The 25,507-nt window shown below is 47.6% G+C and overlaps 1 protein-coding gene across 3 annotated transcripts in view; it reads right to left on the reverse strand.

The window, feature by feature from the left end:
- Positions 1–25,507, reverse strand: part of NRG2 (neuregulin 2) — a 191,208-nt gene that overhangs the window by 57,433 nt on the left and 108,268 nt on the right. The gene's annotated exons all lie outside the window — the stretch shown is intronic.

A 25,507-nucleotide genomic window follows, 5' to 3' on the forward strand; every position in this document is an offset into this window, starting at 1 on the left:
CCTAGGCCCCTTCCCCCGGCCCCCCGAGGTAGGCAGGACCGGCGCCCAAATAGGGCTCCACGGACCTCCTCGCGGGAGAGGGGGCTAGAGCTGGGCTGGGGGCCTGAGCATGACTGGGGAGGGCGGAGTAGAGATCCCCCAGCGAGGGCCAGGCTAAGGACAGCATGGGGGTGGGGAGACAGCGAGAAAAGGGCCCAGGAAGGGGTCTAAATGAAGCCCGCTAGCCAGCCCAGGTGGGTAGCCAGCACCCTTGGCTCTTGCAGTGGGTCTCCACAGCCTCCAGGCTCCCCCGGCCGTACAGGCGGGTTGCCTGTGCCTCTCATCCCTGCAGGACTGGCCTCAACCCCGTGGGACATCGCCATCTGGGGAACACCTTTAACGCAACCACCATTTGTGCCTGGCAGCAGGGGGTCTGTGGCCCAAGAGCCCCTCCCAGCTAGGGCGGGCTGCAGTCTGCAGGGAACCTGGGTGCCCCAGGTGGCTTGTAGCTCCCCGCCCCCCAAACACACACACTCTGGCTGCAACTCCGACAGCCCAGGCTGCCGGCACCAGCTGGCTCCTTTCTACAAGGCCTGCCGAGGTGAACTCAGACACTGACTCCCCGCCCCCACCCAACCACTGGGTAGGGGCTGCTGGAGAGGACAGCGTCGTGCCTCCCGCCTGGGTGTGGTGCTGAAAGGGTTACATAGCAAAAGCTCTCCCTCTTCTGGCTCCCAGAAAGCCCGAGCCTGCGGTTTGCCTGCCTAGCGCTGCCTGAGGTGTCCCCTTACAGCCATCCCAACAAGAATCCAAGTCAAAGATCATCTCGCCCAGTCCTCTGTCTCCTCGGGAAGGGTCCCAAGGCCTCTCTGGACAGTGTTCTCCTTAGGAGAGCCTGAAGCAGGCTTAGGACTCTGGGTCAAGGCCAGAGACTTGAGCTCCAGGGCTGTCTGGGGATGCGGCCAGAACTTGAGGCCAAACTTGCGGGGTGGGAGCACAGAAAGGGGGAAGCTGGAGGTGATGACCACGCAAAGGGCTGATCTCCGGTGCTCTCAGGGCACAAGCCCGTTTCAGCAGGGGCCAGCTCTGGGGAGGCCAAGTGTAAGAGACAACTTTTGTACCCCACCCCAACTGAGGGAGAATGAGCACCCACCTTGCTTCACACAGTATCACTCTCTGTGAGGTGGGCAGCAAGGGGCCCCGGGCAGAGCCAGAGCCAGGGGCCAGGTCTCACTTCTGCTTCAACCCCTGCTCATTCGGTTTCCAAAATGGCACTCATGTCCCTCCCTCCTCAGCCACTCGGGTACTGCCTCAGGTCACTCCCTCTTCCTATACCATAGATGATGGTCTCCTTGCTTGAAGTCTTGCCTCTCAGTTCTGACCTCTCGAAGGCCATCAGAATATGCCTTCTAAAACACAACCTAGATTACTTCACTCATTGTAACTCATGGGTTAAACCTAAACTTTTCATGGGCATCCAAAGCTCTATTTTACCTGGCCCTAGCTCACTAGCCCCAGAGCCTATACCTCAGCCACACTGACCTACAAGCCACGCCCACTTACTCTGTCTCCTCTCATACCTTTGCACACACTATACTAATCTCTCTGCCCAGGATGGCCTTCCTCCCTTTTTGGCCTAGCTGACCTCTGTATTAATTTGTTTAGCACACAGGTAGTCAGGCTAACTGTGTTTCAGGCACAGTGCTAGCTGCTGGAGATACGGCAGTGAGCAAGACAGACATGGGCCTTAGTTACATAAAGTTTAGCGGGGACGGACAAATAGCTGATTACACAAATAACGGATTGATTAAAATTTGTGTGAAGTATTCAGGAGACATGCATTCGACAAACCTTTATATATGTTGACATACCGCTTGATAGAGGAAACAAAGTGTAGTGAAGGAAGGCTTTCCCCAGGAAACACTTAAACTGGGATTTGAGGTATGAGTAGGAGTTGGCCAGACTAAAGGGGTACTGGGGGAAGAGTATTCCTGGCAGAAGCACATCCAATGGCCCTGAAGCAGGAAGGAGCTTTTGTTCCTTTGCAAGAGAGTGTGTGGAGGGGTGTGTGTGCACGTGTGTATGAGTGTCAGTGTGCACATGGGTGTCTGTGCATGAGGTGTGTGTACATATGGGTGTATGTCTGTGTCTAAGGGATGTGTGTGTACACATGGGGTTTGTTGGAGGGGGTCTGTGGGGGAATGGTATAAATTTGTAAAAGGAGCCTGGAGAGGAGGCAGGCAGTGGTCAGATCAAGCAGGACAGTTGTAGTTTCAATGGAAACATTAGGGTTTAATTTTAAGAGCAGCAGTCTGCTACTGAAAGCTCTTCAGCATGTATGTGAGGGGTGGGAGAGGGCAATGGTGAGATCCTCTGCTTCCTGAATTCTTTTAATGTATCCCTGTAAGAACACTTGACTTTGTATTGTTTTTTGTTTCCACCTCCGTCTCTTCCATGACAGGAAGAGCCCCTTTAGGATTGTGACCCCAGTATCCAGTACACGGTAGGTAGTAGGTGCCTCTTTGTGGGATAGATTAGTCACCCCCTTTTCACTAGTAAAGAATGGCCAAGAGTATCAGCAAGAAAAAAATGGCTCAAAGTGGGAGTCTGCAGGCCAGCTGAAGACATTCTCTCTGGGGGGGCGGGGGTAGCTCTCCCTGCCGTCCAAAGCAGCTCATGGCTTGGTATCAAATGAATGATATGAGCCAGAAATGCCGTGAAATTCAAAGGGGGCACAAGCACTCTCCCTGGGCTGGGGGATCCAGACCTGGTGCCGAGGGAGGTTGGGCTTGAAGAAGAGCTTGGAAGAATGGGTGGGATTTTGATGACAGGGAGGCGAGGGATTCCAGATGAGTGGGATACGGCAAAGATCTAGGGAGAGGACATCTGCCCAGCAGACAATGAGCAGACCAGGTTTATGTTAGGAAACTATGGGAGCTGCGAATACATACATACCGAAAACACTGACGGGACACGTGCTATCTGCCTCCGCCTAGTGCCAAGCACTTCACACATTTAATCTCTTGTCATCCTCACAACAATCCTGTGAGGAAGGTCAACTCTTATTCCTGTTTTACAGATGAGAAAACAAACGCTAGGGGTAATGAGGCTTCTCATTCACAGTCACGTACCTGGGAGGCTGCAAAGCAAGGACTCTAGCCTTTGCCATTTTTCACCAGGGCCCATGCTCTTTCCTCTGAGACTAAACTGCTTGTGAGCAGGCTGGAGACACACTTGGACGGCCAGCTGAGGCTTTCGGACCTTATTTAGTAAATAATGGGAAGTTGAGGATGCTTTTTTGAGGAAAGAAGTGATTTATGTATTAGAAAAATTAATCTGACTGGGATGTGCAGGATGTATGGGAAGGAGAAGATGGTGGAGAAAAGGCGACCAGTGAAGCAGGTCAACCATCAAATATTTCCTTAGAGCCCTTTATGAGCCACGCTCCGAACATTTTGAGGGTCACGTAGGGAGTACCGGAACCAGCAGTAAAGGCAATGAAAAGGGCAGTAGGAAGAGTCACTAATATGATAGTGTTAACTCACTGAATTCTCCACGACAACACTATGAAGTAGGTCTACTATTATTCCCATTTTGCAGAGGAAGAAACCGAAGCACAGAGAGGTGAGGTAATTTTTGTCTAAGTCAATACCTAGTAAGTGGCAGAGCAAGGTTAGGGACCCATGCAGTTGGGTACCCAGAGCTCACACTCAAGCGCAGTTCTATGGTGTTGCTCAAGAAGATAGATGAGAGGCAGTAGAGAAAGCCCCCAGCCCTCAAGCCTTACTACGGGCCTCAGGACCTGCACAGTCCCCACAGCACTATGACTGATGCTCAGTGCTGGATCACGGGCAGGTGGAGAGAGTCACGTGGCACCCTGGGGTGTGCCAGCTGGACTCCCACTTCCCCAGCCTCCCAGTTCCCACAGCAAAGGCTTCTCAGGCGAGGGAGGACAGCCAGGCATTTGAAGCACCTCTGGCCTGGACCAGGGCTCTTGCCAGGAGCTTGAGAATGACCCTGTGAGCCAGGCCTGCTGCTATGGGAACTCCTTCCTCTTACCACAGGTTGTGCAATGCCGTGTACAACCTCATGCAGAGTGAGCAGGTCCTGGGGATGGGCCCAGAGACCACATCACCCAGAAAAGACCCACCCTAGTTTCACAATGGGACACTAATAGTAACATAACAAGTTAATTCAATTCCTTTAAGGAGAAAAAACACAATGTTTGACTGGCTTACAAACATTTTTTTTTTTCTTTTTAACATTTTCCCTTCCACTTTGAGGCCGTGCCATGGGCAAACTTTGAAGTTTAGGGAAGTTTAGACTTGTTTGAGTCATGTGCAGAAATGCCTTTGAGTGAAAGGGGAAAAAAACCCCACACTGCTGCTTCCCTGACCTGAGAATTTGGGACTCCAAGTCTTACCTATAAAATTTTCCTGCAAAGGGGTCTTGGGGACCATGCTGAAGTTTACCCACTCCCCTTGGACTCACTATTTCACGGGAATTCTTGAGGGAGAGCTTCAGTGGCCTCAGGTTAGGGAGAGCCTTAAGCAGTTCCTTGAATCCACTCCCTCCATCCCAGGAGAAGCCATCCCTGAGCCCATGGAATGTTTGCCCGTGAGTTAAGAGGCCTTGAAGAAAATAAGGCTACTCTTACCCTTAGCCACCCTGATTTTAGTGCCTCAAAGTCATGAGGCACACTCCTCACTCAGTGAGGCTGTCAGAGGAGAAAATAGATCAAAATGCCACTCGCTGCAGGACCAGAGACATTCCCAGTCATCCAGAAGGATTAGGAAAAGCCTGGAAGCCCATTCCCCACATAACTCTAGGATGCAGTGGAGGCCTGGCTGTAGCCAGTCAGATCCTGAGGAGTACATGGGTGCCAGACCCAGCTTCCCAGGGCTAGAGAGCCCCTGCCGCATCAGAGGAAGGGAGAGGGTCTCTTGCCAAATCTGCATCATGGCCTGTAGCTTCAGTATCCCAGTAAGCCGCAACTGGTTTCTTCTCTTTAAAAAGTTTGTTCATGCCTCCACCTCCCTCAGTCAGTGCAGAGAACTAGGTGGCCAGAAAGAAGGGGGCTGTATGGTTTGGATAAAAAGGGCAAGCTTGGATACGAGAACACTTGGGTTTGGGCCCAGTTTTGCTCCTGAGATCAGGTTAATCTGAAAAAGTCATTTTACACACCAGGCACTCAGGCTACGAACCAGGGAGACACGCTTCCAGATTCCTCTGCCAGCCAACCCAGAAAGGCGACAAGAATCTGGATGGCTGAAGGAGTGAGAGTTACAGATCCCTGCAGAAAAGCTTTTGATTGCCAGGGGAGAATGCTTCTAGAGACACACACAGCCCTGTAAACCTTGGCTGTTCCCCTCAGAATTGTGCCTGCCTGCTCAGCACATGCACATACACATTCCTCGTTAAGTGAATGAACTTCACTGATCCCTGAAACAGCTGAGAAATTGATATCCACCTACCCAGACTCCAAACCCAGTCCTCCACTGACTGTGACGTTCTGAGCAAGACTTAGTTTCCCCTTCAAAACAAAAACAAACAAACAAAAAAAGTGGCCCCACAGGCCTTTCTCACAGGGATGTCAGAGTGGATGAGGAAATTCATCTCTGATCTCCCAGAAATGAGGACACTTGAAAAGGACCCAGTCTTAGGCAGCTCCTTATGTCCAGACGCCCTTGCCAACAGTGCTGAGCTGCACTGCCCTGCCATGCCTTTTTGACCCTGCTCCCTTTTCCTTTGCGCCTACGGGATACAAGATCAGATGTTACAGTGCCTGAGCTGGGATTCCGGTTGTAGGAGCTGCCGTGGGCACCTCTGTCCCCACTCCCACCATTTAGGAGGCTCTTCTTGCTTCAACCCACCCAATCCCAAACCCAGAAGAGAATTCATGCTCCCTGCTTCATTTTCAGACCCTCTCTGGAGAGAGCAGAAGGTGGAAGGGAAGAGGCAGGCCCATCGCAGGAGGAGCCTCAGGAGCAAACTGGGAGGGACCAGGACAGAGAAGAAAGCATTGGCCGAAGAGAAGGTGGGGAGCCTCCTCTGGCTCCAGGGGCCAGGAGAAGGAAGCCAGGCAGCAATGGGAGAGCGAACGAGGGGAGAGGTGAGGCAACAGGCAGGCCTGGACAGGGCTGGGAGCAGGATGCGGAGAGGAAGTGAGAAGCTGGAGCAGTCCCAACAGTGGGGTGGGGGGACAGCATGTGAACAAGAAGACAAAGGAGGCCAGCAGAGCAGAGGCCCCCCGAGGCAGGCCAGGCTCTAATCCGTGTCCCCAGGGCCTGCTGCGTGCTCTTGGGTAAGTACTTTTCCCTCCCTGGCCTGCCTCCCCGTCTAGAAAATGTGAAGTTGGGCTGGGCGATGTTGAGAGATCCTCCCACCCGAGGAACCTAAGCTTCCAAACCTGCCAGCGAGAGGGAAAGGGCTGGGATTAGAGGAGCAGATGGCCCTCAGCCCCATGAGGAAGAAGAGATGTTACTCTGTCCACAGGCCCTTCTCCCAGCCCCATGATCTCTCAGCCCCCACCTTCCGTGGTTGCTGTCTGCCAGCCCCTCTGCTAGGCTGGGAGAGGCAGTCAGGAGCTGGCAGAAAGTCCACGGCATGGTACCAGGCCCTGCTGCAGGTGAGTAAGCTGCCTGGATTCCTGCTGCCAGCCTCTTCTAGGGCATGCCTTGTGGTAAACTGCCCCATCTGCAGGGAGACACCTGGGAGACTCTTGAACTTTATCTTGGGTGACCCAGAGCCACAGTTCCCACTGAGATGAGAAGTGGGAGCCTGTCTGCCTTCCCCAGGATGGGGGGTGATTCAACCCTTCTACCTGCCTCCCTCATCAAGCTAACTGCATAATTACACAGCAATAATAATAACTGGCACTTACACACCAAGGCCTGTGTAAGTACATTATTTATTTATGTAATGATATAATGACTTATTTACTGGCCTAGGGGCTGTGGGGACCATGGACAAGGCCTTAGCTACTATCTACACCGCTCTGGGGCACAGTGACTGCATGGACCAGCAACCCACAGGAACCATGGTTCCCAGAAACAGTTGTCCCCTACTGTGGGTCCCATCCTAGCCTAGCAGAGGTAATGAGCAGCCCAGCCTCTTAGATGGAATTTGCTCATATCTCTCTGTCCACTCTGGGAGGTCAGGCTGCTGGGGTCAGCATCCATTCTTAGTCCCTTGAGGACTGAGGTGGATCCTCTAGAAGGATGCAGTCTCCTACCAGGCAGAGAGACAATTCAAGCCAGGTTGGCAAATTTGGAGAGACTCCTGGTCACCGCCCAAGGAAACAAGAGGCCTTGCCCAATATAGGCATTTATGAGCCCAGAGGCAAAAAATTCTCTTCTCTCAGCCCTGCCCAGCCTAGCCCAACCCAGCCCAGCCCTGCCCACCCCAGGCTTGGCTGCTCCTGGGACAACAGCCCAACTTCCCTGGCCTGGTCTGGGTGCTGGTTCCCATGCCACACTTAGCCCTCTTGGGAATTTCCCCAATGGACAATGTTGCAGACACTAACTTCACAATGGTTATGGCAGGTCTCAGGGAGCCTGGAGACCCAGCTCTGCCCCTGCCCTCCTTCCTACTCCCCAAATCACCCCAATCTTTCTCTTCAGAGCATGCACTTACAGCTTATGAAAGTCCCAGCCCTAATCACAAAGCAAGAACCACTAGACCTGCTAGACTGCTGGCTCTTGGGGTACCCTGGGACTGCAAATACCGTAATTGGCCCAGGAGCAGGATACACAAATTCCAAGCAGATAATGATATGAAGATAGGGTCAGAACACCTGAATTATCCTTTTAGCTCAATCGGTTTTCTTCTGATGGTTCCTGCGGAAGTCATATTTTCTCTTTGGGCCTCCATGTCTACTTACCTGTGACACAAGGGAAAACCGAGATGCTTTCCAAGGGCCCTTCTAGCAGTAAATCTTCAAAGAGGAGCCCTGAGTCTCCACATATGTTTCTAGCTCTAGGACCTCTGTTCCTTGCCATCAGCTGCTGCTCCACAGATGGCCCTCTGCCAGCCTCCCTCCCATCTTTGAAGGTTAACTACTGGTTCTCTGGAAACTTCTACTCTTCTAAGCCCAGTCTGTGGATGTATGTGGGGCTGCTGAGGGGAACGAGTGTGCACACACATGACCTCGGGAGCTCTGAGACCCTGCGTCTGGTTATTGGATGCTTCAGGTCTTTGCAGGCTTCTAATCAACAGCAGCTCATCAGCATCCCACTCACCATGCAACTTGCTGATCTTGATGGCCTTGTGAATCTGTGCTCACCTCTATATCTGTTTCCCACACTCTGCCCCCAGTCACTTAGGCTTCTGATGAGTCCAGTGGCCTCTCCACCTACTCTGAAGCAGTGGGTCCTGAAAATTATGGTCACTGAGGTGTCCACCACAAGCCTTTGTCTAATTGCTTGCATTGTTTTGGGTTTCTGACTGATGTCCAGCGGAGTACTTCCTTTACATGATTTTATCCACAATTTTCCCCAAAATTATTCTGTAGCTTCAACACTACTAACCCACCCTCTAGGCCCAGCCGCTCCCCTGGCAGCCAGAGGATTCATAGCTGAATGGCCCAAGGGGCCCCTACCAGAGCCTTTGTGCCCTTTCCCCTGCCTTGCCCTTGCCTGCTCCTTGGGCTACCAGGCTCAGTACCAGACAATGCTTACTCCACACTTGCTTAGTGACAGGCACAGTACTGGCCATTACAGCATACAAAGAGCCTGTCCTCAAGAAGCTTACACTCTAGAGGGGGGACAACACTTACACAGATGGACAGAAATCACAGCTAAGATAGCAGCAGCAACTTACGCACAATTTCCTTTGAGAGATCAGACTAAGTATCCTGGAAGTTCCTTGGAGGGATAGTTAAATGTGACTTGGGGCCAGGTGCAGTAGCTCAAGGCCGTAGTCCCGATGCTTTGGGAGGCTAAGGAGAGTGGACTGCTTGAGCCCAGGAGTTTGAGATCAGCCTGGGTAGCATGGTGAAACTCTGTCTCTACAAAAAATACAAAAATTAGCCAGGCATGGTGGCATACACCTGTAGTCCCAGCTACACGGGAGACTGAGAGGTGGGAGGATTGCTTGAGCCCGGGAGGTTGAGGCTGTTGTGAAAAACCAAGATTGCTACCACTGCACTCCAGCTTGAGTGGCAGACCCTGTCTCAAAAAAAAAAAAAAAAGTGACCTGGGGTGGTCTGTCATGATTGATTTTTTATAAAAGGAAGGGGAAGATTCCAATTAGCAGAAAGGGCTGGAGATGGGTGGGATGCGAGCAAGCTCGGGGTGGGAGTATGGTGGTCAGAGGGAGGTACACTAACTTATAAGGGTGGTGCTCCAAACCCCACACCTGTGCCCTCAGGCCTTTCTCTGTCCCTGCCACCTCAAGAGTAAGGAGTGCACACATCTGGAGTGGTCTTAAGGCCACACCAGGCATAGACCTCAGCCTCATTCAGAGCTACCTTCCTCTTGCTGCTTTCCAGGGTTCCCAGTATGTGTATATACACACATGCACACCCACCTCCAAGCAACAGCTTCATGAACTCCTCTGCCAAATTCCCCAGGACCCTCCCACTCCATTCTCAACCTCTCTTTCTCATTCCCTCATGCCTGTATACATACTTCCCAGCCTCATCCCTCCTATCACATACTACCTGCCCATTACATAACTCTGTTTGGGATTAGTTTTGCCCAGAGGTATGAACTGCATTTCTGCATATTTAAGCTGTCTTTGATTCATTCCTGCCCGTTTCTTAGTTCTGTTTGCCCAGGTGCCCGCCCCACCCACTAGCTCTGAGGCCCCAGGGAACATGCCCATGTTGGGCTCAGCTTGCCCTACAGCTCCCAGTTCCTCCATTCCGGGTCTAAAGAAGTGAATGTACAGCAGCACTGGCCCCCTGGCTGGTTACAGGGGCCACCACAACCTTGTACCTTCCATTGCTCTCTATTCTTCCTTCCCAGTGAACCTTGGCCTTCCCATCTTCAAGGGGAGCCGCACCCTCATACGTGGCCCTAGGTTGTGGGCTCCAGTAATTCAAGGGGGAAGGGGTAGTGGGAGAAAAGACCAAATGATAATTAATAGTTCGTTTCCCATTAAGCTTCTTTCAAATAAACTGGCTTAATGTAATTATGGAAATGGATGCAAGGGGGCTCTTGCTGTATTGTAAAATAATAATCTAACAACCACCATTTTATTTTTAAGAGCTTATTACCACATAGGCTGTGAAGGGCTTTCCAGCCTTCTCTTCTCCTACTGAGATGGGATGCTTTCACGGACAGAGGACAGAGGACAATGGAATCGGGACAGCATTTCTGTTTAGTGTCACCAGTTGAAATGAGGATTCAGTTCAGCAGTTTCCAGCCTCTGTAAGGAGGTGGCACCAGCTAAGCTGCTAAGGCTTGATAGACTGGATGGTAGCCAGGGCCTCCCAGGCCCTGCTTATATTCCACTGGTACCTGATGCAGACCCCTGATCTCTGGATCACCAGGGAGGACACTGAATTCCTCGAAGGAGATTGCTACCAGGATTTTATTCCTGGTACTGCACTCTGACCAGGTGTCAGGCTGCACTGCCTGATCCACAGTGTTTTCTCATAACAACTCTTTTGATTTACAAGCATCAGATCTGCATAGCTTAAAAGATTATGAAAGACTGTGTGGTAAATTCTAGATGATCAGCTAGTTAAAACGAAAGGAAGGATCATGTGACATTTGTATCCCAGAAGACAAGATAAGAGTATAGGGGATGCTTTCCTGGAATATGGGACAGCCTGGCAAAGGCATCAAGTGGGAATCCACAAAGCAAGTTCAGAGAATGACGAATATTACATTTTGACTGACAGGTAGGAAGTCATGGAGATAAGGCTAGAAAGGCTGGGTGGGAACCAGGCTGCCCAGAGCACCTGCAGCTCATGCTAAGGGAATGAAAGGAAATTGAAAGGTTCCGAGCAGGAAGGGGACCCAACCCAAACTATACTCTTGGAGGCTCATCTGGCAGCAACATGCAGGGCAGAATGGAGCAGAGTCTGGAGGCAGCAAGACTGATCAGCTGGAGCCTGCAGCCTCTGTGGGATGCTTGCTACAAATGCAAGTACTGATCCCACGGAAAACTTTCTGAATTACAGTCTCTGGGGCGCAGCCAGTACTTGGTATGTGTAACTATTGCAAGGCAGACGGTATATGAAGCACACTTAGAGAAAACTGGTCCCAGAGAATCCAGTTCTCACTGCTCAAATTGGCATTTAAAGCCTTCTGTAAAATCTCCCCACCATCAATTTTCCCCTTATAACTGCATTTTTAAGGTTAATTGGGATATAATTCACATGCCATGCAAATGACCCATTTAAAGTATATAATTCACTGTTTATGGTCTATTCACAGAACTGTGTAACCATCACTGCAGTAAGTTTTAGAACATTTTCATCATCCCCAAAAGAAAGCTCACACTCTTTAGCACTGCCTTCCCTGCCGTTCCTTTCATCCCCTGGCAACCACTGATGGACTTTCTGTCACTATAGATTTGCCTGTTCTGGACACTTCATATAAATGGAATCATACATTAGGTGGCTTTTCTTGACTGCCCTCTTTTACTAGGTATAATGTTTTCCAGGTTCATCCATGTTGTAGCATGGATCAGTATTCATTCCTTTTTGTGGCCAAATAATATTCCATTATATGTACATATACCAGACATTATTTATTTGTTCAACAATTGATGGACACTTGGACTGTTTCTACTTTTTGGGTATTATAAATAATATTTCTATGAACACCTGTGTATAAGTTTTTATGTGGACATATGCTTTCATTTATCTTGGGTATGTATAATACCTGAAATCCCACTTAGAAGTAAGATTGCTCACTCATATGTTTAATCGTTTGAGGAACTGCCGGACTGTTTTCCAAAGCAGCTGCACCATTTTACGTTCCCACCAGCAGTGTATGAGGTTTCTAATTTTCCACATTCTCATCAACACCTGTTATTATCTGACTTTTTGATTCCAGTTATCCCAGTGGATGTGAAATGGTATCTTGTAATTTTTTTTTTTAAAGCAGCTTTATGGAGGTGTCATTCACATTACCATACAATTCACCCATTTAAAGTGTACAAGTCAATGGTTTTTGGAACATATATTATTTTATTGTGGTTTTATTTTATTTACTTATTTTTCTTTTTGAAACAGGATCTCACTCTGTCACCCAGGCTGGCGCACAGTGGTGTGATCACAGCTCACTGCAGCTTGACCTCCCAGGCTCAAGCGATCCTCCCACCTCAGCCTCCTGAGTAGCTGGGCCTACAGGAATGCACTGCCATGCCTGGATATGTTTTTGTATGTTTTTGTATGTTTTTGTAGAGACAGGGTTTTGCCACATTGCCCAGACTGGTCTAGAACTCCCGTGCTCTAGTGATCTGCCTGCCTCAGGTTCCCAAAGTGCTGGGATTACAGGTGTAAGCCACTGTGCTTAGCCTTATTATGGCTTTGATCCGTATCTCCCTGATAACGAATGATGCTGAGCATCTATTTTGTACATATTGGCCATTTGTATGTCTTCTTTGGAGAAACGTCTATTCAGATCCTTGACTCACTTCTCCCTAGTTTTATTGAGGTATAATTGACAAATAAAAATTGTGTATGTCCATCTTTAGTTGGGTAATTTATCCTTTTGTAATTGAATTGCCAGGGCTCTTTATATTAGATATACAAGTCTCTTATCTGATAAAATTTTTTCTCCCAATCTGTGGGTTGTCTTTTCACTTTCCTGATGGTGTCCTTTGAAGTGCAACATTTTAAAAATTTTGATGAATTCTACATTACTTATATTATTGCTTATGGTGTTATATCTTAGAAACGATTACCTAATTAAATGTCACAAATATTTATGCTGATTTTGTCTTCTAAGAGTGTTGTATTTTAAGTTCTTACTATTAAATCTTTGACCTATGTGGGTTAATTTTTGTATATGGTATGAGGTATTTTTGTATATGGTATGAGGTTTGTTGGTATTCAGTGTCCCAGCACAATTGTGAAAGAGACTATAATTGCATTTATTTATAAACTTCTCCCAGTAATTCTTATGTAGATTGCAGTCTGGGAACCATTGAGTCAGAGGATATAGAAGTAGATGAGGCAGCGGGTGACAGAGTTTAAACTCTGGTGGTCATACCAAGAATTGAGATAAAAGGATGGATGAGAAGTATAGGCATAAAGGAAATGGTAACACAAGGTGATGGGGTGAATTTGTGGCTAAAGATGATAGTAGCTTTTAGCTTTCTTAGCTAAAATACTAAAGATGATAATACAATTATTACATCTCTTCTTTGCATACCCCTTTACAGCTTAAAACATGCTTCCTGATAGCTTGTCTCATTCAGTGCTCTTAGTGCGATAGAGAGGGCATTACCATTTTCACATAGCAGATGAGGAAACTGAGGGTCCAAGATGTGGTTAGTAAGCAGCACAGACAAGCCCTAAGGTTCTTAACGTCAGACACTAGAACAGTGACAGAAGTTGGGAAAACAGTGGGGGAGAGCCACTTGAGCTAGCGAGATGGGTCAGATTTGGATTGCCAGTAGGAAATCCCTAGCAGACATCTGGAAACGTAGGCCTAGAGTTGGCTCAAGAGGTCAGGGTTGAAGGTGGGGTTTGAGGAGTCACTGTTGAGGGGTATCAGTGAAGTCATCATGGCAGGCAAGACCGCTAGGGAGAAAGGGTAGACAGAGGAAGACAGAGGCAGAGAGATTCATGGGAAGATGCCCATACGTTAGAAGCCAGGAAGAAATCGTTGGTGGAGAGGCCAGGAGGGAGCAAAACAGTGGATGGGGAAAAGCAAGAGGAGAATTTTCTTAAAAGGATAGGGTAGGTCAACAAATAGCAAACACTGAATAAAGAAGTTAAAAAGTTTTGCTTAAATCTAGCCGTGCCTGGTTGCAGAAGTAAGCACAACATGCTTTTGAAATGATTACCCTCCCAAAGGCAGAGGAGCCAGGCCAGGTTTCTGCAATTTGAGTACAGATTAAGCAGGCAATGCTGGGAGTTCTGAGCTTTCACTCAAAGTCAGAGAAATGGCAAGTATGGGATCACTAACCCACTCCACCCCACGACCCCTGGGGCCCCTGTACAGACTTGTATCACTAGAAGCAAGAAGCACTTCCAGGGATCTCATCCTTATGTTTAGCTTATATGCATCAGCTGCTTGAGAAAATGATCTTTAAGGTTTCCTGAATCCTTGTAGCTAAATGATACTCTGGAGAGAGGAGGTGACAAGATGAGAGAAGTGATGTTAGACTGATCAAACACCTGGAGAAAGTTACTGGATCCTCTCCAGTTACACATCTTAGCCCTCATGAGATTCGTTTTTATCAGCATAGAGGTGGGGGTTAGTTACATGGCTAAATTCCTGGCTTTACACTAGTTTGATTCAATTGAACAGGGTTCTCTGAGCATCTAGGACGTGCAAGCGAAAGACGGTGGAGGATGCAGCAATATTGAAGACAGTCTCTCTGGAGGAGCTCGCAATTGCCAGACTAATGACAAGAGATGTGGTTTCTTGCATATACTTGGCATGCAAATATTTGGGAAAACAAAATTGAATCACAATACTAATACAGGACTTTAAAAGAGAAGCAATGAATGCACATCATGCAATACTAAGTAACCACTTCAATGACAAATATGTTGGCTATGTTAGTGTACAAAGATTATAAATAAAACACAGCAACTGGATTAGGCAGAGACCGGATTAGGCAGAGACCATACCAGAAACAGCTATGCAGTGTTCGAAACCCAAAGCCAAAAGACTGTGGAGGGCAGTAAGAGCTGACCCATTTGGCATCCCATAAGCTCTGTTCCTGTAAACTTGCTTAGGTTCCTAACAAAAATGAATGGTCCAGAAAATAAGTGCAATAAGAATGTGGAGGATGGAATGGTCATAGAGAAATGAGACCACAGGGAACATCCCCAACAGGGAGAATAGCATGTGCAAGCCATCAGAGGTAAAAACGTAGAGACTATATCAAGACATAGTGAGTAAACCAGCTTAGTTTGGAAATGTAGATTGAGATCTTGATGTGAAGGCATATAGGCCAATCTAACCTGTCTGGATTCAATTTTATAGGTTGAGGAGAGTTTCTGAGGGTTTTGGAAAGCAGTTCTCATTAATCTTCACATCTGTGAGAATTAAATGAGTTAAAAGTAAAAGTAAAGTTCTTAGAAAAGAGCTAAGTGTTAGTTTATTATTACTTTCACCTTTGTGGTTTGTCTTCTTTGTCTTCCAAATAAGCCATTAGTTTCTTGAGAGTAAGGATTACATCTTCCAGAGAAGAAAGGAAGTAGAAAAGAAAATAAAAGAGTAGAAAAGAAGAACTTCTCGCAAAAGGCAATGCCAAGAAACTAAGAAGACAAACAACAAACAGAAAATATTTGCAAAGGGCACATCTAATGAAGAATTTTTATCCAAAACATACAAAGAACCCTTAGAACGCAACAATGAAACAAAAGACCCAGTTAAAAAATGAGCAAAAGACCTAAAGAGGTGGCTTAGCAAAGAAAATACACAGATGGCAAATAAGCATATGAGCAGAGGCTCTACATCATATTATCATCAGGAAATTGCAAATTAAAACAACAACGAGATACCATGATACACCTATTAGAATGCCCCAAATCCAAAACACTAACAGCGTCAAGTGCTGGTGCGGATGTGGAACAACAGGATCTCTCATTCTTTGCTGGTGGTAATATCAAACCGTAGAGTCACTTTGTAAGACAGTTTAGCTGTTTCTTACAAAACTAAACATACTCATACCATATGATCCAGCAATGATGCTCCTTGGTATTTATCCAAATGAGTTGAAAACATATCCACAGAGAAACCTGCACAAGGATGTTTATAGCAGCTTCATACATAATTGCTCGAACTTGGAAGCTACCAAGATGTCCTTCAGGAGATGAATGAATAAATAAACTTGGTGAATTCTGACAATGGAATATTACTCAGCATTAAAAAAGAAATGAGCTATCAAGCCATGAAAAGACATGGAGGAGACTTAAATATATATCACAAAGTGAGGGAAGTCCATTTGAAAAGACTACATACTGTATGATTCCAACTATATGACATTCTGGAAAAGGCAAAACTATGGAGACAGTAAAAAGAGCAGTGATTTCCACAAGTTGAGGGGAGGGAAGGATAAAGAGGTGGAACACAGAGGATTTTTAGAGCAGTGAAAAATACTCTGTATGATACTATAATGAATACATGTCCTTATACACTTGTCCAAACCCATAGAATGCACAACACCAAGAGTGAACTCTAGTGTAAACTCTGGATTTGGGGTGAGAATGATGTGTTAATCTAGGTTCATCAATTGTAACAAATGTACCACCATGGTGGGAACACGGTTAGAGGGTGTGGTTGTGCATGTGTGGGACAGGGAGCGTATGGGAATGTTCTGTGCTTTCTGCCCAATTTTGCTGTGAACATAAAACTGCCCTAAAAAAGGTACATCGATTTAAAAAAGCAATAGACAATTATGAAGCAGTGTTTGTGCCACATGCTCTAACCCTTATTAAAATGTATCTTGTCCTCTCCAGGAATCTCCTAGGCACTCTGTGGGAGACAGCTCCAAAGTGGAGGGACAGAGCATGAGGGGGACAGGGCAGAAGTAGGTTACCAGGACTCGCTAAGAAACCTTGGTTCCTGTCCTGCTCAGTCACGAGCTAGTGCTGCAGCCTCAGATCGGTCTCAGACTTTTCCTGTCTCACTCCAAAGTCTAGTTTCCTCCTCTCCAACAAAAGGTTTTGATGGACTATACCCTTAGCAAGGCCCCTTCCAGCTCTCACATCCTGTACCTGTGCTCACAGGCCAAAGAACTTGGGAGCTCTGGCCCTCTGGTATGTGAACTTGAGAAATAGCACTTGAAGATCAGCCTCCAAGGGCTCACCCAAACCCAGAGCCCAGTTTTAATTCATAAGGCTTAACAAATGGGAGACAAGCAAAATCCCGAGGACTGATGGGACCCATTTGGCCGGCTTGGGACTATCACACTTGGGACCTCTAGGCCTCCTGAAGGGAGCCAGCAACTCAGCTATATGAGCACTACTCAAACAATATGGCTAGATGGCTCGATGCTGCAAACAGCTGTCCTGTTGGTCATCTCCCTTTTGCTAGATGCCAGCAAAGCTAGGTGGAAAGATTGGCTTTGACAGCTCTAGGGAGCAGGTACTGTGCCAAGGAGTTTCCAGCTTCAGGATGGCAAGAGGACGTGAAGAGAAAACAGCAAGCAAACCTGGCCTGGTCCAGCCCTCACTAGGACGGATGAATAGGGCCTGGTCCCACGTTCCGTTGCCACCTCCCGCAATCCTGTAGGCTAGGCGCTGGAGGGATCTTTGAGAGGCCCCCGATCCTAGATAGGGGAGAGCCCCTGGCTGTCTCGGCTCAACAATCTCTGGGCGATTGCTATCTCTTCTGGTCAGAATTGAACTCTTTCACAAGAGTGCTAAACCAGTTCAGCTTTGATAGGAATAAATCTTTTTGGTTTGTGAGACAATATCCAAAGTGCAGAATTTCTGGCAAAGGAGAAAAAGGAAAATACCCTGAGTATTTTTCTTAAGGGCAGTGAATTATGCCTTCCTTGTTGGGTTCTACAGATGGAATTACTCAACCGGCTTGTTCTGTTTTAATTAACCCAGCTAATAACTTCCCTGCTGGATTCCCTTGTTCATAACTTCTTGGTTTCACATAATAACGTGTTTGTTTCTTCCTTTGTGTTCTAATGAAATGATAATAACCTTCCCTGGCATTCATTTCATCCTTAATATCCGGAGATTTCATTAATATAAACCCTCTTTCCATCTGCTCTTGCTCCCTTTTAAAGGAAATATTTCTGTGTCCTTTTTACTTGTCTTTTTTGGGGAGGCTCAGCTAATCTCCTCTTTCCTCTAGAAAGAATCTTTCTGTAAGGCTTTTCTGGGCTGACAGGGCTTGGCACAGGCTCCCTCAGCCACCTCCCTTTCCAGGGCCTCGCTGAAGTCTCTTCGCTGCTACTTCTGGAACAAAGACCACTGCTCATTGGAGCCTGGATCTGAGGAATGCAAAGGCATTGAGTTGCTAATAGATTTTTGGAATGGGGTCAAGGTAGAAGAGTGAAAATGACACAGGGGTGGGGATCTTGAGAAGAGATGGGGACTGCTGCCCAGGGCTGGCCCGAGTTCAGGAGAGTAGGACACATGAAGCCTGGGAGCAGCCCGCAGGGAGGGCATGGGGAGGAGGAACAGGAGGATAGCCCAGAACTCAAGGAAGATGTGAAGCTAATAAAGGTATTCAGATGAAGTAGGGGTGACAGAGTGTGTCTGTTCACCCGTAAGTTCTCTTGTATGATGTTCTTGCTGTTTTCTTGGTCAGGAGCAAAATCCTGACTAGCAAGGTAGAAAAATCCCCGTGAAACGAATGTCCTATTTTCCGACTGAGGTGGCACCGTGTAGCCATCTGCATCGCACAAGTTCAGCGCTCGCCCCTCTGCTGCCTTCCGCTGCTCCTCAGCTTCATCAGTGTTTGCTGGACACTCATGAAGCCTGAAACACTGTGCTGGGGGGACCTTCCGCTATACTCAAGGAGCTTCCGCACTGCTAGGGAACTGAGATGGTGCTCCCCAAAGCACTAACAATCCCAGGTCCGGAGGGCTGGTGCCCACTGTGTACCCTGAAGGGCTCTGAAGGGGAAGCCTGCAGCTAAGTGGCTGGGTTCAGTTCTTTCCTGGCAAATATTATCCTTTGATTTCTACTATGATCTAGACTAGAAGCTTCCTCCAGGAGTCCTTCTATCTGTAGGTTAGCTAGCCCCTGGGACTAAGACAGTTTAGGCTCTTGAGCCAACTGAGAGAAGGGTAAAGCAGAGGCTTTGCAGCCAAACCAAGCCCTGGGATGTACAACCATGCTGGCCGAGGCCATGGGCAGTAGCCTGCAGCACAGGCTCCTGAGGGCTGGTAGAGGACATCTACCGGGATGGGGAGCTTGAGGGACGATGTCAGGTACTCCTCCGGTCCATTCTCCCAAACCTGCCTGGCCAGCACAGACCTCCAGGCCCCACCTTTCTACCTATTCCACAGGGTCTTCCGAGCAACCCATCTACGGATGTAGAGAGGCAGCTCCTGACAGCCGGCCAGCTCCACTCTGGCTGCCCAGGAAACTTTATCTTATTTCCTTTCAACTCAGCCCCCTGCCCTATGCACCCAGCAGGTGCAGCCAATGTGGCCGCTGCAGCCTCTGAGTCACCCCATTGCCCCTAACACAGCAGCAGCAGGGTGTGGAGAGAACCTAGGGCCTTCGCTTGACACAGGAAGAGAGTAAAAGTATCTCTCCCCTCTCTGCTCCCCCATCCCCGCCAGAGAGAGTCTTGCTTTGCTGCCCAGAGCTGGAGTCTAATGGCGTGATCTTGGCTCACCGAAACCTCTGCCTCTCGGGTTCAAGCAATTCTCCTGCTTCGGCCTCCCAAACAGCTAGGATTATAGGCGCCTGCCACCACACCCAGCTAATTTTTGTATTTTAGTAGAGACGGTTTCACCACATTGGCAAGGTTGGTTTCAAACTCCTGACCTCATGATTCACCCGTCTCGGCCCCGCAAAGGGCTGGGATTACAGGCGTGAGCCACCGCGCCCAGCCTGTACCTTTAACACCCACAAAGTTAACACCTGAAGATTTGTTTCTTTGGGTCCCCAAGAGGTAATGTGTCATCCCACACATGCTCTGGCTGCTCTGCCGGGGTCAGCATGGTGTGGGTATGAGCATCTTCGCTCCCCGCACTTGACGTCTGTCTCCGTACTTTCTGAGCTTGTCATGGATGCTGACCAGGGAAGGATGGCCCCACAGAGGCAGCAGAGGAAGAAGTGCTGGTGTGTGAGCCCTGTGCACACGCAGCACACATGGTCGTGCTCAGTCGCATTTGGTCACATAAGCCTGGCTCTCTACGGTCTGCTAAGGTAGCCACCCCTTTCTGATTCTCCCTGCTTGTCAGACCTCAGGCTGGCTGCAGTGAGTGATGATGCAGTGCTTATGGCCTCAGTATGGCCTGCGTCAAGTGTGCTGCTGAGTAAGCATGAGCAGGGCTGCGCATATACCTGTGGGCAGGAAACAGCCTACCTGTACTTTAGGCTAGAAGTGGTCAGCCTCCAGCCTCCAGGCTCAGGCAAGGCTGCCTCTAGCCCGAAGGTGACACATGAATGTATCTACCAGTTGATGCATAACTTCTACTGTCTGGTTTTCTTCTTTAATGTTGTCTTGGTCAGGTGCAAGTAAATCCGTCCAGCAATTGAATCCCTACCCTCTCCAGGGATGAATCCCCATTCCCCTTCCTTTGGGAAGTCTGATACTACTCCTTATAACTTTCTTTCCATTCCAAAGTGGTTGCGATGGACCCCATCTGTGAAGTCTATCACTTGAGCTCACCTTCCAAGGACATTCCAACCAGACCTTTTGCCAGGCAGTTGAACACAGCATCCTCTGTGACCACGGAAGGAAGAAGGGCTGCCTGGCTCCTGCAAGGAAGGAGTCCAGGGCCTTGTGCCAACCACACACCCCCAGGACTCCACTATTGGGCTGTCTCTACTGTGCCTAACCTTAGTTTATTGTGCACATTCAAGATTCTCATACAGTCCTGTTCTATGAGGCCAAGAAGAACCTAATAAAAGGATGTGGTACCTAGCAAGGGTCACAGTTGTGTCTCCAGGAGACCATACTGGGAGCGTTTGCAAGTGGGAGCAGTAGTGTTTCTTCCCTCCCCTCCCTGCTGTGGTTATTCTTGGCTCACTCTGGGCTCAGATGCCTCACACCTGCCCTATTGCCCTGTTCCATTTGAAACCTTCACTGCAGTGAGCTCTAGCCAACTCCTCTCTCCCTCCTTTCCCCCACCGCCCTTACTCTTGCTCCTAGTCCCAAAGTCCTCATTCCCTGCTCAGAAACCGTGGGATAGCTCCTCAAAGAATGAATCAGATAGGAGAAATAAAATTATAACAAAGTAATCTGGCAAAGTCTACAGGACAAGTTTGTAGCACTCTCTGGTCCCCTCTCCCCTTATCTCAGTTCCAAAAGGAAACTATCCCCAGGATTATTTCACTGGCCTTGGATAAGATGGCCACCAGCTCATAGCTTTATCTACTTCCCCTCTGGGAGGCCAAGATATGATCTTTACAGAGATAGGTGCTATGCCCTTACTCTGCCTCTTACTCTAGAAAAGTCCCCATTTATCTTAGAAAGCATGAGCCATCCCAATCCTCACACAATCACCCCCCTACACATCCCAGAGTCCCCAACCAAGAGCCAAAGGCTAGAGACAGAAAGGAGCTCCCTTGCTATCGGTTAGCCCTTTCTGACCAGGACTCATAACCAGAGCAGCCATGGTGCCAAAGAGAACAAGTGAGCATGAATGCCCAGGGCCGAAGTCCCATCGCCGAGGCAAACTCTGTCTTTCCCCATCAGAACAACGAGCCCAGCCACCCTGATAGCCTTCTCAGGAGGTCCATTTTCTTCTGCAGCAATGAATATTGTGGGTCACCTTCTTCCTGAAGTTCCTGCCCCTCCTTGCCCTCTTCTCCCAGCGTTCCTCTCCTGGCTCTTCCAGTTTTCTGAAGGTCGCGTCTTCCTTTTTCACTGATGACCACTCTACATGGAAGTGCTTCTCCAGATTCTGCCCTTGTCTCATTCATCCACTAATTTACTTCTGTCTTCTGTAAGCATATGAGCCCTGACCTGGGCCAAGGCATTGGTCATCTACTTCCTACTCTCCACTCAAGAATTTCTATGACCCCCCAGAGCAATAGCTATCCCTTCTCCTAGAACAACCCAATTGTGTCTCTGATGCTGGTCTTTCCTGATGGTCAACTCTGTGTTCTTAACTCTAGCTGGAAACTTGCCCCTGGAAGATGAAGCTCAGCCACTACAAATGGAACTTACCGTCTTCTCCCTGAGCCTGCTCTCTGGCTCTTGACTTTCTGACATCTATTATCTGCCTCAGCTTTTCCTCAGTCCCTTGAGCTGAAAATCCAGTTGTCTCTAACTGACGGTGTGGCATCACATTCTGTCACTCGCTGCACCTGGCTAATTCTGCCTGCACAGTGTTGGTCTAACACATTTGCCTCTTCCTCTCTATTCATTCTCATCATAACATCAAAATCAAGCCTTCCAGCATCTCTCAACTTTCCCCTTTTATCCTTGTTTTCTATTCTAGCACCCCACAAAAAGTTCCACACATAGTTGCTCTATTAATCTCCCCCCAAAAGCTTTTATCTTGTCACTTCTCTGTTCGAAAGTCCTTCTGAGCTCTTGGCCAACTCTCAAGAGTGTCCAGCCGCAGGGCCTGCCACTCAAGACACTCCATCTTGTGTCCTTTGTCATTGCTCTGCCTCACGGTCTGTCATCTGGTCACATGGTTCCCACACATACCTTACTGCCCAACATTTCTTATTTTGGCTCCTAGGTATCTTATGGCATATCTGCTATTCTAAACCTACCCATCCCTAAAGAACAAAATCTTATGTTGCTTCTCTCCAATGACATTAACCATGTCATACCTTCTACTGCAATGAATCCTGTGGTCTCATTGCTCTGATTTGACCATAATCTTTGATTTATGGGATGTTTTTTCATTCCTTATTGTACTACCAGCACGTAACAATGGCTTTCATCCGGCTTGTAAGAAGAATGAAAATATAATTCCTGTTTCCTAGGGGATGCAAAATAATAGATGAGATCAGGTATGGGCTATGCATTCCTCAGAAGCCAGGTACGAAGAGTGGTCACAGCTGTACAGAAATGCTTGCCCAGCAGAGAAGCCATACTTCCACATGGGTGCCAAGGAAACAGTACCCACAAGAGGCTATCTGTAGGCCTCTTTTCTCAAATGTTTTTAACCACAGGATTGCTTCCCACCTTGGTCAAAAGATCGGATGCCACGACTTCTCAAGAGTCTGACTCCTTCCTCTGGCTGGGGCTTGACGCTCCACAAATTCCTCACAGGTCAGCCCTCCCATCAGCTACTGTGTCAGTGACAAAGTGACTGATGTTTCAATAGATTCTGACTTTACCTTGGAGAAAAAGCAAGAAAATCTCCAAATAGGATAGCATCCCCCAGAGCGGGACAGTCACATCTCATTTGCCTGAATTCGTGATGGAACATAGGGTAAGCCACTGTGACAAGATTCTTAATCCAAGGTCTTCTCTTCAGCTTCTGTACCAACATTTTAACACGGTTGTTTGTGGGACAAACCAGGATTACAGCGTTTTTCCACAGCACCCTTGCTTTTCCCTAAGTTTCTCCGACTCCAAGTCAGGACTGGGTTTATTGCCTTTCAGACCCACGTAAACAACCAGCCTAATGCACAACTTGTCTCTTTCAACAAATGTGCTGTTTCATACTTTCCCAGGGGAAAGAAGGGGAGTGAGTTAAAAGAGAAGTCTTCTCTTCCAGTCTGCTGATGCTGTTGTAAACCAAAGGACTTGGCTAAGCAGCAAGGAGGTGATCATGTCTATAAGGCACTGAAAACAAGATGTATCCTAAAGAATCCCTGCAAAGAGATGGCTTATGTTTTACCCGTTTTAGCCATGTGTAGGGTATGTTTGGAAAAGGATTCAACAAAGAGGACCACACTCCTCCAGGTCTCAAAGACAGAAAAGAAACAGAGTTTGGCTCAAACTTTCGGGAAGGTTCCCTTTGGTTTGTGTTTCCTTTCCTGGTAGGAGGTCTGCTTTCCATCTCTGCGGAACACACTTCTGCTTCTGACGATAACGTGCATGCCTCATTGGCTTCTAGATACTTACCATCTGTTGCTAGTCCCACTCAATGGCTCCACTTGGCAAAAATGGCTGGAGAAAATCCACCAGCCACCAGGAGAAAACAAAGGCTATTTTGGACTACCAAGCAGGGGTTCCGAGTGCAGCAGCCCATGAGTGGATCCCGATGAAGAGCACAGCTAGGGCTAAAGCAGGCAGGCAGGCCATGGGATGCTGTCTGAAGTAATAAGAGCTGTGCAGGGAACACTGGGCCGCCAGACCCCATTCAACGAATCCATAGATTTATCTGACTCTGTTTCACACAGTAACAGTCAGACTAGTGGCCAGAAAGAACAAGAGGTTACAAGTCCAACTAGAATAAAAAGCCATGGCCACATGGGCTTTGAGTCAGATAGATCTGAGTTTGAATGCTAGCCTAGTCATTCTCTCTCACTAGCTTGGAACTTTGGCTTCATCATTGAACCTTTCTGGGTCTTCGTTTCCTCATATGGAAAAGGAGCACAATGATACCTGTCTTACAAGGGTGTTCTGAAGACTAAATGAAAGATAGTATAAAGTGCTCAGGACAAGACCTGTCATACAGAAGGAACTCAATTTACTGATATTCTGGAGAAAAAGCCATACTCCGAATCCTGAAAGAGCTTACAATCTAGTTAGGAATCCAAACTACATAAACATTAGCAAACAATAGGATATGGTCTGGCACTAGATTAGGGGATATAAATTTAAACATAGCAGTTCAGAGAGTAACAAGATCTCTGAGGGTCACAATCATCAGGAAAGTCAGAGTAGAGCAGGTGGAATGAGAGCAGGTTCCTGAGAGTAGAGTAGGAAGAGATGAAACAGAAAGGAGGCCCTTCCCCTGTTCCGAGGCCATGGGAAAATGCTGGGGCCAAGTTTAAAGAGCGAAGCCCAAAGGCCATTACAACCAAGTTAGTTTTGAAGGAACCCCAACTGGATCCAGATATTGGATTTAGACGATAAAGAATTCAAAAGATTTATTATAAATATGTTCTAATAATTATAAGAAAATATGTCATCAAGAAACAAACAAGTAGGGAATCTCAACAAGGAAATGGAAACACATGATAAAATGGACTACAGAGCTAAGTTGTACAATTTAAATGTAAAATTTAAAAACCACTAGATGGGCTCAACTGAGGATTTAACATGGGAGAAGAAATAATCAGTTAACTTGAAGACAAATGAAAAGAAACTGTCTTATTTAATGAAATACCAGAGAAATGCAAATTAAAACCACAATGAGCTATCACCTTACACCTGTTTGGATGGCTATTATAAAAAAGACGAGAAATAAAAGATGTTGACAAGGGCATGAAGTGAAGGGAACCATTGTACAAAGCTGGTGGAAATGTAGATTGGTACAACCATTGTGGAAAACAGTATGGAGATTCCCAAAATAATTAAAAACAGAACTACCATATGACCCAGAAACCCCTCTTTTGGGTATATCCCAAAAGGAGATGAAAATCACCGCTTCAGAAAGGCATCTGCACTCTGATGTTCACAGATGCATTATTTACATTAGCCAAGAGATGGAAACAACCTAAATGCCCATAGATGAATGAATGGACAAAGAAAATGTAGTGTGTGTGTGTGTGTGTGTGTGTGTGTGTATACATACAGTGAACTATTTTTCAGGCTTTAAAAAGGAGATCCTGTCATTTGCCACAACATGGATAGACCAGGAGGACAGGAGGATCTTATGCTAAGTGCCA

The sequence above is a fragment of the Saimiri boliviensis genome, chromosome 1 (assembly GCF_048565385.1).
Source record: "Saimiri boliviensis isolate mSaiBol1 chromosome 1, mSaiBol1.pri, whole genome shotgun sequence".
Taxonomy (NCBI): Eukaryota; Metazoa; Chordata; class Mammalia; order Primates; family Cebidae; genus Saimiri; species Saimiri boliviensis.